We start from the raw sequence: 13,989 nt of genomic DNA on the forward strand, positions 1-13,989 counted from the left end.
AAATTTTGAATTCAACAATCGCAAAAAAATTAACTTTTATTGCTTACTTGCGGGGAAATTTAAAGCAAGTGAAATTCATTATAAAATAAAATTAAAACAAAAACTTGAATTTTTGGCATGTTTTTTGTACAAATAATACTTTTTTTGTTAATGCATGATGCCGATTTTTGAGCGAAGTGTTCTTTTACAGCAAAGAAGTTTTTTAATTAATTGATACATTTTAATATTTAGTTGTTTTTTTTGCTCTTTTTTCTTTTCTTGTATTGTACTTGTTGCAAATGAGGCGCGTCGATATGAGTTATTATATCGTGGTGACGCCTCACAAGTCAATAAAGATCAAAAATAATATATTGTTTACCATGTATGGATAATCAATAGATTAGATAAATAAATAAATAATTCAAAAGCAATCAAAAGTTATAATATAAAATCTTTAAGCGTGTAATAAGTAGGTTGATTTAATTGGGGGTTTACCACGGTGGCCGAGTCTCTTTTGATATCGGGCGTTTTAGCAGACATCTGCTAGTTGTAAACCCTTTCTTCTCTTTTTCAAATATCAAATTTTTGTATTTACTGAGAAGAATAAATAATAATAATAATTAAATGGCTTTTTACAATTGAATGTAAACAATTCAATTCGTTTATTCTCTCACAATGCTAAATATTATTTTGGGGAAAAAATTACATCGAAGAGAGAATTGGCAGCCAGCCCTAGTAAACAATTTACTAAAACTCATAAGCTTAATTTGAAAGCAAAAGTGATTCCAAATTAAACCTACTTGCCGAGCTGGAGCCGAAAAGGGAAAAATTTTAAACAACAGTCACATATTCTTTACATGCAATTTTAAACTGAGAAACCGTACAATTTTTTAACGTAGTTGGCAGGGAATTCCACTGAATTGCAATTCAAAAAGAAAAACTTTGTCGCCTGAGCTCTGTGTGCACTTTTAGGAGAATTAAACGGTGCTCGCCGCCACTATTTCTCATCACTCGGCCGGTGGGGATTCTCACCTTTGCAACAATGTGATGCAACAATTTGGACAAATAAACAACAAAAATAATTTAAAACTTCAGAAAGTTATAAAAAAATAATACTTTCAGTGGATTATCCAAACAAATTAACTTGAAGGCCAGCTCGTTTTTGTTGATTTTTTTTATGTTGTGCAATTATTTCATGTTGTATAAAGAGTACATTTCAAATATAGAGTAAAATAAAGCAAAGAACTCGGTCGATCTCCGCTATAGCCGTCCTGCTGTTGCCGGTTGTCGCAATGCATTTTAATTTGCCGCTCGTTGCATCAGCTTACACTAGGTGAGCTATAGGCATGTTTTTTTTATTTTTTATTTTTGCTTCAATACAGCCATAAAAATCGGATGCTGCACACGCTTAGGCACGATAAATGGACGGTGGATTACAGCGCGCCGTTTCGCATTTATCGCCGCGATGCATTTTGCTTCTCTATATATGCGGTGCGTTTTTGCATGGAGCTAATGCGGGTTTATGACCGCAAAAGTGCATGCGTGCATAATATTTATTACCCCCTTTGTTGCTTTTACGGCTGATTATAATGTAATCCACGCGGTACAGAATTATGCGCTCGATTTAGTACATGGAAATTCAAGCTGATTAATCGGTGAGGGATTTTGCAATGAAGTAAAAAAAGTAGGACGAATTTTAAAGTGGAATACAAACAATTCAAGAAATAATTATAAAAATCTTATGCAGTCCAATATGAAGTGTATTCCTAGATGGTGAATTTTATTCTTTCTTTCTTCCTTTCTTTTTTTAAAAAAATATTTTTGGGGTCTAATTGAATTTTATTATATTTTAAGTTGTTTAAAAATTAATAATAAACGTTTATAGATTTTTTTTGTATTTATTGGTGGAAAAAAACGCAAGCCTTCCATTTAACATGCTGTTTAGCATGTTCAATGTTTATTATTATTTGATATAGAGATATTTAGGTAATTTCTCTGTCAATCCAAGAAAAACTGCTTGATAGCGGTTGTGGACGGGGCTATGTACATGTTTCATGGAATATTCCGTGTGCATCCTTGTCCTAAATGCAGAAAAAGCTGCCGCTGTGTGACAAATGCACAAACAAAAATGTCGCAATCAAAGCGTGCTTACTCAATTCATTGGAACAGAAGCAAGCGCACATCTACACTGCAATAAAATAAAATTAAAATATAAATAATTTGAGAACATTCTATCAACCTACTCAAACGATTTTAGTTCAATGCTTGTGCAAGGTTTAAATCAAACTTATATATAATGATAAATTTGCATATAAAATTGAAGTTGAAAAATTGTAAATTATTCTAAGCAGTTTAGAAATATGCTTTTTATCATATTGATCTGAATTCTGAATTCTTCTCTTGTGCAAATTGAATTGTAAACGTCGTTATGCAACTGCCGCTAGAACGACGACAGCGAGCATAATTCTGAATGCTCTTGCACTTTTATTTCTAATTACTTGACTGTCCTTAATTTCACTCGGTCACTCACTGACTGAACGTCTGGCTGGTTCTCGCAGTCAGTCGGCCGGCTGAAAATGATAATAAACGCGATTCTTTATTACATAATGAGTGGCGAGCGAGCACTCAAGGTTGCGTGCAGTGCGAACGAAGAATAAAGCACACACAAAGAGCTTAAAAAGCGTAAATGATATCCGATTGTGATTAATGATGCCATTGTTGGCCAGCACGGCCAGCACGCGCGCTTCTTTCATTTCAATGCACACACGCCGGAGCGAGACGGTGCAAGCGCGACCATCTCTCACGTTGACAGGATTAACGGGGACTCGTCACAATAAATAATAATCACCGCCGTCGGTTCAAGGCGCGTCAATTTGCCTTACATAATACCCCTCACTTTTGTCGCCAAGGGATTTATTAATAGAATAATAAAACAATTTTTTATTAGCAAGATGAGTTTTTCAAAAGAGTCTATTGTGATTTATTTATTTTTAAACATTTTTCTAATATTCGATTGTAAATTGACGGTTAGATATATAAAAATTTGTTTAGGTATGACACTAAAATGGAAGAAAATTGGCTAAAATTTCATTAATCATAATTGTTGTTTGAATGCACACATTGATACAATACATTTTTTACATTCCTTTGTTGGAAAAAATTTACAATAAAATTGCATTTCGTCTCTATGCCTGGCACATAACTAATAAAATTCTCTGATTTTGAAAATTAAATAATAATATTTTTTTTGCTAAAATTTTTTTTAAGAAAATAAGTTTTTAAAGTACCAGCAGACCGGAGGTCGCCTTTTTGTGGGGTCAGTTGTTCTTTGATATTTTTCATTCTTTGCCCGGTTTCAATTTTCAGAACAAAATGTATATGTCTAACTATTTTTACGGAAAGGACAATGTTGAAATAAAATGTAACGTCAGGAATAAATAAACTATGATGTTTGTTAAAATAAAAAATTTAATATTAAAATTAATAAAATGAATGATGCATTCCTTAGCGTCAAGCATCACACTCCAAATTTGGATTCTCCGAACACATCTTCATTATACAATGTATTATGTTGTCATCAACACCATCATCGCTGGCCATGAACTTTCCATTTATACAATTTTGTACATGTGGGTGGCCTATTTATTTGTATGTGTGCCTTTTTTAATTGAGACAAAGTTTGAAAAATAAATAATATATCCTCATCATATGGAACATCACGCAGACCCGCATTAACGATCTCGATTCATGAAACGCAGTGTGCAAGTCTCTCATTATTCACTCCTTGTTCGCAGACCCAGCAGCGACATTGCATCAGAGAAACGAGACGCGGCCAGCAAAAAGTGAGTACCGAATTTTGGCGCAATCACAAATTAACAAATACCCGTCCACGGCCAAACCCTGCGAAAAAAATTACATGTTAGGAAGAAAAAGAGGCTTTAATGACTTTTAATTATTATGATTTTGTTCGTTTATGTAACAACCGTGGCGATGAGTCGGCCGTCTCGCGTTTTGTTTTCATCACTGTCGATTCTCGAGGTAGCTTCGAGAGTGAGAGTTTTTGCCGCCAAATTTATGGAAGCGATTCACAATGCAGTCGTGCTGTTCACAAATGCGTGCACCAGCATCACCCATGGCTGAGCATCTAGGCTGCACCAACATCATCTCGTCCTTGAACAAGTGTGCTACAATTCCTATTTTCCATTCAAGCTCTAGGGTCTATTTTTAAAACTGGATTAATGCAGAACTTCTTGATCTAATTTGAATATTATGAAAGGTGGAGTAATTTGCGTAAGGCAGATATGAATCCATTCAAATTAAACACACCGCAGATTCCTTTTTATATTTGCACCAATTTCACACAATTCTTTTTTTTACCGGGAATTTGAAAAATGAACCGCATAATTTTATTTTTACACTTTGTTAGAAACCTTATATAATTAATTTTTTTTTCTGAAAATGTAATGAGATGAGGTCATAAACGTGTTTCTTTTGATATATAGAAAATTTTACAAAGCGAAGTACTGAATGTAGAAGTAGATTTTGAGGATGAGCGTGAAGTGTACATATATTCTCCTGATACAAACCTTCCTATTGTGGCTGGAGGCATTATTTTATTATAATATTTTGTCGACACACTTATAAAATCTTAATACAGAAGCACGTAACACTTTCCGTGTTTGCATTCAGAATGTACACTTTTTATTATCTCCTAGGACATATGCGAACGAATAATGCAAATTCAAGCTTATTTGCATACATGTTCAGGAGTGGAGGAGTGACGGGACATAACTTGGAAAACGTCATGAATAAGAAATTATAAAAGTAAAAGCTGATTGGCAAAAAATGAGATTTTGTTTTGTTGTAACGCTTTTTTTTGTTTTTTGTTTTAAAGAAATAGAGAAAACATGCTATGTAGGACAAACGAAAATCTTTATATAATAAAATCGTACTGATTTTTCTGATTCTCCAAAATACATTACACAATTTATCCTTTTTGAGAAATTGTCACGTCATTCTGATCAGATGCTGATTAAAAGAATGTGGCTGCAAATATTACATTTTTGGAAATTTAAAATTTCTTATTTTGAGATTTTGTTTACAAAATTCTAAATAACAAAAGATTCTGCGCCACAGATTTAAGTAGAAAGCCGTCAATGATTTTTTTTTATATTTTTGAATTTGTTATTTATTTTTTATTAAGAATCAGTGTTGTAAAAATTTTTAGGAAGAAAATAAAAAAATCCATCAAATATTTTACTGCAATGTAATAATTGGGAGCTCATATATGGACCGAATGACATTGGCCGAATGTGACATTGGCGAGCATTTAATAACCACGGGTTACTTATGGGCCACCTTGTGTGTAGCTTAGGTGAATCATGACGATAACTTATAAAATATAAGTGATAAAATACCTAGTGATATCAATAAATAAAGTAGGTGATGATTCATAATAAAGCATCATTTTGTTCATTAATTCATTCGGTCAAAGTCCCACGCAGTCCCACGTCTGAAATTTTATTCGTTCAAAGTCCATTCGGTCAATGTCCTAGTGGGCTTTTTTAAAATACCCATTGGGTGATTCGGTCAATGTCCATCAGATGCATTCGGTCAATGTCTTTCGGCCCATATTATGCGCTCCCATTTTTTATTATGATCAGAACTTAAAAATCAAATTTTTTTCATAGATTTGAATTAATACAATCGATATAATCAAATAAAGCTTTCAAATAAATTGCCCAACAAAAAAGACTAACCTGGTTAGCATTTTAAGCATTTATGAACTCCGTAGATCGTGTGGCGAGATTATCCCAAAAGCACACAGCTATCAATTTTCGGTATGGAAACTGAGAGCGACATTAAACTATGCTAATCCGAGATACCGCCCATTACATGAGTTATGTTAATATTTAATTAACGTGTGCAGCGATTACATAGTCGTTTTATTGTTGCAGACATGTGTGTCTGTGTGTGTTTGTTTTATGCCCATTTTTTCCGGTCCAGTGACTCTTGTAGTTGCGCCAGCAAGCCAAACTCCGAGAATAAAAATCGCTCGCGTTTCGGCGCTGATCGCAAGATTTGCACTTGAGCAACGCTCTTGATATGTTCTCAAACCCAAAGTTAAGCTTATATTGTTCTCAATCCATATTGGATGTCAAGTGGACAAGCATTAAAAAAAGAATTTGCCTAAAGACATTTTGTCATTTTAACCTTCAACTTGAAAATTTTTGCAGGTTCGCGTTAATTTTCTCTCAGGGCCAAGACACGCTAAAATTCCTTGTGCTTCCATTCTTAACACTTTGCTAAAACAAATTATCACTGTGCAAGTACTAGTGCACAAGCAAATAAATAAAAGTGCGTATTTTGAACAGGCTGCTTAAATGGATATTTGATTTCCCAATAAGCACATTCAATTTCATTTCCAAGAAGTAAATATTTTGTAGATAGAGTCTGAAACAAATATTTTTGAAAAAAAAAAAATTATTTAGCATATTATATCAATTCACTAAATAACGATTTGCAGACAATACTCTGCAGTAAATAAGTCATTTTGATCTAGAAATTTTAAGTAATTCACATTATTGGAAAAATATAAAATACAATAAAAATAGGGCGGCATATTACTGGTTAGGTTAGACTTTTGACTATGTATTTTTGCTCACAAAGATCTTTTTCCACTATTTGCATCACAAGACAATGTCATTCAAATAGGGTCGCAGACCGTGAAGAAAATTTGGAATTTTGAACGCAATTAAAATAAAAATAATCACTGCTGCACTTCTCGACCGCAAAAATGTTATTCGTTAATAGAAGTAAAGATCAGGATGTAATTTTATTGCTCAAAGAATCTGTAATTATGCACTTATATTGTGTTGAAAAGGCTTGAGAAACGATTAATCACGGTGAAAAGTCATCAGAGCGGCTTTGATTAATTAGAAGCTCTTTCTTTTCCTGCTTCCCTCTCAATCACTCATTATTCCAAAGGTTTGAGAGAGCGCCGGCGCGTCAAAATGATTCAGCACATCAACAACACACTCGTCGTCTCATTTGCAAGTGAGAATCACATGCGTTATTAGCTTGTGCATCACAATAGCGGCCGTCAACAGACTGGCTGCAAAAGAGAAAATTTTTTGTGTGCGCCAGAGATAGATAAAATGACTCGTTGCTAATTTGCATAATGTATATCGTCATATCTCTAACTCACACGAGCTGAATAAATGTTTAATGTGACGTTTAATCTAGCTGCAAAAGCACAGAATAGAGAGCTGATCTACCTATAAGAACTAATATTTATTGTTTTTGTTGAACAGGAAGATTTTGAAATGCAAAAAAAATATATTTTTGATGCGATCAGATCTTAGACTTGTTTAGATTTAAAAAAAATGGAACGATAAAAGTTCATAGTGTTCAAAAAGTTTTAAATGGCCAAAGTCATTATTGAATAAATACTTTGACTTTGAATAAACTTGGCATTCTTATTCATGGTGATCATGTCAGGTTAACAAATATTTCTCAGTTAAAAATTGGGGACTATTTTTATGTATTTTTGGAAATACGTTTGTGGGCTAAATTGAAAATTGACCCCTGGAACTCCAGAAATTGCCAAATTATTTAAATTGCGCGTTGTTAAAACAATATAATTCACATTATTGGGAAAATATAAAATACAATAAAAATAGGGCGGCATATGGCTGGTTAGGTTAGACTTTTGATTATGTATGTTTGCTCACAAGATCTTTTTCCACTGTTTTCATCACAAGACCATGTCATTCAAAATTGAAGCTCAAATAAATATAAATTTATATTATTATTGTTAAAATTTTGTCTATTTAATTATCATTTGAAATTCACTGCCGCATTGCATTCTCTGTCTGTACATTATGTATAAAAAGCAAAACTGTCTGACCAGTCCGACAAATCATGAAACACCCAATAAGTCATATCTTGCAGACACTCCTAAAAAATTTCACTCCACACGTGCAACAATTTTTGTCAAAGCTCTCACTCTCTCTCTCTCGCGCGCGCGCGCAAAAAGTCACCTAGCTCAGAGAGAAAAATTGCAGATTTCGAGACGAATCCTTTCTTCCTCGCGACGAAATAGGGCGACGGAAACAATTTTGAAGAGCGAAACGGCCGCGGGCGATGAGAGAGAAAACAATGATTAGATCTTGCCCGTCATCGTGGTGTGATTTAATTTTTTAGTGCAAGCGCTTATGCTGTGCGGTGGCTCGTAATGAGATCGCGAACGTAAAAAGTCGCATTCCAGCTGCGCGGTTTGAGTGCTACTGGAATTGAGCGCCAATAAACCTTACGAGCCCGATATTAAAGTGCGTGGCTATTGTGGGCCCACTTTCACTTTCGCATGCAGGTGCTGACAAAGTGATTTAATAACGTATAGTCGTACCTTTCATAATAAAAACATTTATCAATCTGGCCGCTAATTTTTTGTATTGCTTGGACTTTTTAATGTCATCTGCGCCAGAGGTCAATAAGTGAATTGTGTCCTGTGCAATGTATAATAATTCTTTGTTGTTTTTCGAGTGACCCACAAATCTCGAGTCGAGTATTTTATTCATAATGCAATTGCGACGCAGAAATTTTGACTTATTGTGGGTGCCACCTTGACGCTTTGCCCACTGCCTCGGCAGTAATTACTTGGCACATTTAATAATGCACATTTATTTTAATCGGGTCTCTTATTTTTCGAAGAAAGGAGGAAAACGCCAGAGGTGCAGTTAATTAATTTAATTTATGTGCCGCCGCCCACTTGACTAGTATGTTAGGTTTGAAAAATGATAAAATCGTAAGCCACTGCATGATTCTCCTGGAATTTTAAACTTTCTTTAACTAACCGCGCGAAAATTTGGTCCTGGAGATAAATTTAAAATTTTAACGAGAGTCATCATAGTCATTCATAGTTAATGAAGCGGACTGACTGCCTCTTTTTATTTGAATTACTTTTCCTTTCCAAAGAAATAATTTCTTCAACCAAATTGTCAATATGTCAATTCCTTTATTTTGTTGGCTTTTCATCATCAATACTTCCTTTATTTTCATTGACCTGCAAGTGACCATTCATTTCATACCAAAATTATGCTCAACCTGCTTCTTCTATAGAGCAATCTCGTGATCACCAAAAATGTGCTCTTTTATATCATGATTTTACATGGATTTATATTCATAAAGGCGCGGCTCTGCTGCACGATTGCACTACTTTTCTCAGTTGATTGCATTTTTTTTTTACGTCTTCCATTGTTCCATGAGCACATTTTTATATCATAATTGCGATTTAACTGCTTTTGATTGCAGCTTCTTTCACTACTTTTAATTCGCCCACTCCCACGATTTATAATATCAGTGAAAAAATACGCAAGCCCTTTTTAATTATGTGTTGGGAATCGGCCAGATTAAAAGTTTTGTTTAAAACGGGAGTGAATATTAGCGTGATTGGTACAAACGCACGCTGGCCGATTTATTGACTTTAAAAAAAGCCGTATAGGAAAACCGGCTCTTATTGTTATAATCTTATTGGTAGCATAACTGACGCGATTAAATGAAGCGTGTATGATTGTGCTCCAGTTCACTGAGAAATGGGAAATGCTCTACCAGATGTAAAAATGATTTTGAAGACAAATACAAATTGAGATATTCCGAGCATTGATAGTGGTATAGCTGGAAAATTTTCAGATCGCTCACGGTGCCGCGCCATGTAATTATAATCTTTCCGTTTAATAAAGTCGCAATAATAAGGAGCCATGGTAGCGTCAATAAATTATCATTCCGTGGCCGGTTTCAAAACGATTGGACCTCACACAAGCGAAATAATCGAAAAGCTGCTGGAAATAAAATGAGCGGCGCCTTTTCCTCCGATTTCATGATTCAACCAGCCTTGATGCAATTTGATCTCACCGACAATAAATTTTCAGCCAGCAGGACCACCTTGGCATTCAAATGCGTTTAATAAAAACGATTATATTTGACGATGCGAGAAAAGAATGTTGCTCTGGCTGGCGCCAACACAAAAGAAAGATAGCAAGGCGGGGGTGTTGGTGGGGCAATAAAACATGACTTATTGCACTAATTGGCCAGCCCATGTTGACCCGCGGCTTAATTAAGATAATACCTGCCACAGACGCGTACTGCATGAGCCCATACATCTCGCGTAGGACAATGGAATGCAGTAAATTGTTGCTCAAATTATATATCAATAAATGATCTTTCTTGTACGGTGGGCAAAATCATATAAAGAAAGCAAGGTGTGCGCTGATTGCCCGTGTCGAATATGTATAATGCGCAATAATTAGTCTTTGTTACGTTTGCTATTAATTTTAACAACTCACGACTCTAGAACTGAAAGGTATTGGTCACATTTGAAATATTACTTTAGAAAGTGGATTAAAATTTAATCCAATACAATCCAATACTAAACTAGAAATGTAAAATCAGTAAATTAAAACTAAAATGTGCATACATTTGTGAAGTAAAAACTATACAAAAACTTTAGTTTAAGGGAATTGAAGTAAATGAAGATTATGATCCCATAATTCACTATTAATTTCTTGTCATTGATGAGAATCAGAACTATACAATGTTTATTCCATAAATAGCACAACAATTAATGTAAAAAAAATAATCATTTTAGAATAAGTATTAGCAATTTACAATAATGAAGGATTTTTTTAAATTTTTTATTTTCTTTTTCAGGGTCAGGCCAAGACAAAGTCTTGTCGGCCTGTGCCCTTTTTAAGGGACGCAGAAGGCGTCACGCAATTTTGACTTTTCTTATTTTATTTTTGGGTTTGTCCTTATTAAAATCAAGCATCACTTTCACATGCTAAGTTAGCATTAGCACCAGCAAATCCCAAAAGCTAACCGCTAACCTAGCTTATGAATATCCCCCGATAATGCCAAAACAGAGGTCACAATATTTTGCACAAAAAAAATGATTAGAAAACTTTTAAATTTTAAATAATTAACTCACCCTCTCCTGCCCATCTCTCTTTCTCAATAGCCTGATTTTTCTGTATTGAAACAAATAGTATGTACTTTGATCTTTATCAAAGCCATGCTAATCTTAATTTACTATCCTCTTCAAATAACGCAGCTTATAGCCTTAGCAATTTAATCACTTTAAAAAAAGGAACTTATGCCAGCTCGATCAACCTCCCCGATTCTAGACAACTCTTATAGTGAAAGCCCCGTTTTGCAATTCGCGTGGCATTCAGGCTCAACTCCACCGCACGAGACGCATTGAAATCACCTCTCCATATATCACTCTCAAAATCTAGTCTGTCAAATGTGTGATGTACGACCTTCCATAAATTAAAAATCCCAAAGGAAATGTACGTCAAGCTGTTTGAGATGAATTCATCTTTCTCCCCCCCCCCTCTCTCTCTCTCTCTCTCTCTCTCTCTCTCTCTTTCTCTCTCTCTCTCTCTCCCTCTCTCTCTACTCTCCCCCTTCCCCGCGAGAAATCTCTTAATATAATTATTCCATCTTAATTATTTTATTGAGTTGTTTATTTGTCTGAATCGTTAAGAATACAATGTTTACATTAAATTGTTGAAAACAATTTATCTAAAAAAAGAATTGTTCGACTAAACGGCATCGCCGGTTCCCAGGAGGAAAAAGTTCATCAAAATGTAGCTTTTAATCACTAGCGAGCGCAAGAGTCCGAACCGATTTTGCCTTTCTTATCAGCAAAGCGACCGTCCTCATCTTCAAGCCCGCTGCACGCCTCTCACACCCTCGCAATTGCATACACACACATGCAATTAAAGAGAACGGGAATCGAACCGAGGCCTTCACGGCTCCTGCACACCAATTTTTCATCTGAAATTAATTTATATATATGTAAGACTGGAGATATTTATTTGCGTTGAAGAATTTAAAAATTTAAAAATTTTTGTACAGACCGAGAAGAATAAATAATAATAATAATAATAATAATTATTCTACATCGTTCTAGATTAATATTTTTATCATAATTTTTTTTAATGCAATATATAGGTTAATGGCGTTGCAATGTTCTGCTATTTTTGGTATATTTTATATACTATAACTGAAAATCTCTTTAGATAAAAACATTGAATTTTTGAGAACAAAGGTTTTTTTAAAAGACTGCTTAATAAAAGAAAAAAGAAACTCCCACGCACCTCGACCGCCGACGAGTGCATTCAGTTGAATCTTTTCTTTCTCTCTAACTTTGGGGTCTTAAAGCCTCTATTGTTATGCAACTTGCTGCAAATGATAATTGCTTTCAGCACCAGCGGCAGTTAGCTGAGTTCAAAGCGATAAATGTGACCTTTGAGCTTTGAGCTACGGCTGCTGTTGGGAATTGTGTGAGAAAATAATAACATTCATTGCGTGAAAAATCGCACTTAAAATGAACGTAAGAAACGTTTTAGCGCCGGCGAGCCGCTTGATGAAAAATATTGCTGGCGGTAAATACATAATAATCCCATTGTGATTAAAAGAATGATGGATGGAAATTATTGCTGAGTGTTTAATGGCATTACTTTTGATTCAGAAACTCAAAAACATTTAAGAAGTTCATATTTTACTCATTGTAAAAAAGATTAACAAGATTAAAAGTTAGGATAAAAAAACAAATTTATTGCATATATCTAAAAGCAAAGAATGTTAAAAATAATTCATACATATATGGTCATAGAAAACATCCTGAGGTTTAAAAAAATAAATTTTTAATTCATATTAATTGACAATGTTAATATTTATGAATATTAATATTTTTTACAAGTTTATCTTTTCCATTTTTTTTTTTGTATTTTTATCTAGTTAATTAATTGAATTAAGACATAAAAAAGGAAAGTAAACGTTAATGGTAATACATTATAAAATTTTAAACTAAATAAAAGCTTATTGCGTAATTAATGAACAACATTTCTCACAGAACTTGGATCATTACGGGAACTCTAGAGAAGCGATCGGAACGGTGTGCAATAAAATTCGCATCAACGCTGGTTGCATAACCTGCAGTCTGAGCATAGCTGCAGGAATGTTTCTTCATCGCTAACGGCTAACGCGATTGAACTTTTTGTGCTACTGATTTTCTCAACTCGGACGTTAAACATAAATTAGAAAAGAAGCTAAAAGCTTCAGGATTAAATAAATAATTAGCGCTCAAACGGCTGCTGCACGAATACAATAAGCACGGTTCAGTGGATGCGATTCGCCGACGATGTGATGGATGATTTACGAACGACGCAGGTGCACTTGAACTGCACTTTAGCGTGCACTCACACAAATCATTTCCCAAGTGCATATTTGTAATAGCAAGATAGAACGACGGATGGCTCGTTCACGCACGTAATTTGATTCATTCATGCTGGCAAGGTCTGTGTGTCACGCCAAGTTAATTATGTATGTATGTAGTGTGCGATCAAACGGAAAAGGACAAGTAAATAAAGAATAAAATACTCGTGGATTTTTCCGACCATGTGCACGAGAGCATGAACTGCACGAGGATGAGTTTAGGGATAAGGTAGGATAAATTTATTGTAACTCATCGATCCGGTTCTCTTTAGCCTTGTGCATTAAAATTAATTACCCAATGAACAAAATAAAATAAATAACATCTGCTCCTTCAGATAGCATTGATTTAAATGTCCGTGTAATATTGTGGAAAGTTTCAATGTTAATCGAAGCACAAAAATTATATGATCAATCATTATTATAGTTTATATAACATTAATGAACAAACTAGGAAAACTCATCTTCTCTGTATAATTCGAGCCAATGTTCTGGAACCTTTTGGCACTCGAGGTGATCATTTTTTGATGAAATAAAATACGGCTTCCTCGGTGAAGATGAGCAACTTTATTGTTTCTGCATGATATAGAAAATCCCTTGTTTTTTATTTCATCAAAAAATGAAAAGAATTGTTGGTTACAAGTGGCAAATGAAGAAAAATGGCTCTTTGGTCATACAACTTACTAAAGTACATTCTACTGCAATGAACAAGGATAATCGAAATAATAATAATAA

At 34.4% G+C, this 13,989-nt stretch overlaps 1 protein-coding gene across 2 annotated transcripts in view; it reads left to right on the forward strand.

The window, feature by feature from the left end:
• The window catches only part of LOC132198580 (uncharacterized), a 66,926-nt gene that overhangs the window by 30,571 nt on the left and 22,366 nt on the right, over window positions 1-13,989 (forward strand). For both annotated transcript variants that reach the window (XM_059622690.1, XM_059622691.1), the window contains exon 2: window positions 3,774-3,821. The gene's annotated coding sequence lies outside the window, so the exon portion shown is untranslated. The remainder of the gene's footprint in view (window positions 1-3,773; window positions 3,822-13,989) is intronic.

The sequence above is a fragment of the Neocloeon triangulifer genome, unplaced genomic scaffold, assembly GCF_031216515.1.
Source record: "Neocloeon triangulifer isolate White Clay Creek 2 clone unplaced genomic scaffold, ASM3121651v1 ptg000013l, whole genome shotgun sequence".
NCBI classification, from domain to species: domain Eukaryota; kingdom Metazoa; phylum Arthropoda; class Insecta; order Ephemeroptera; family Baetidae; genus Neocloeon; species Neocloeon triangulifer.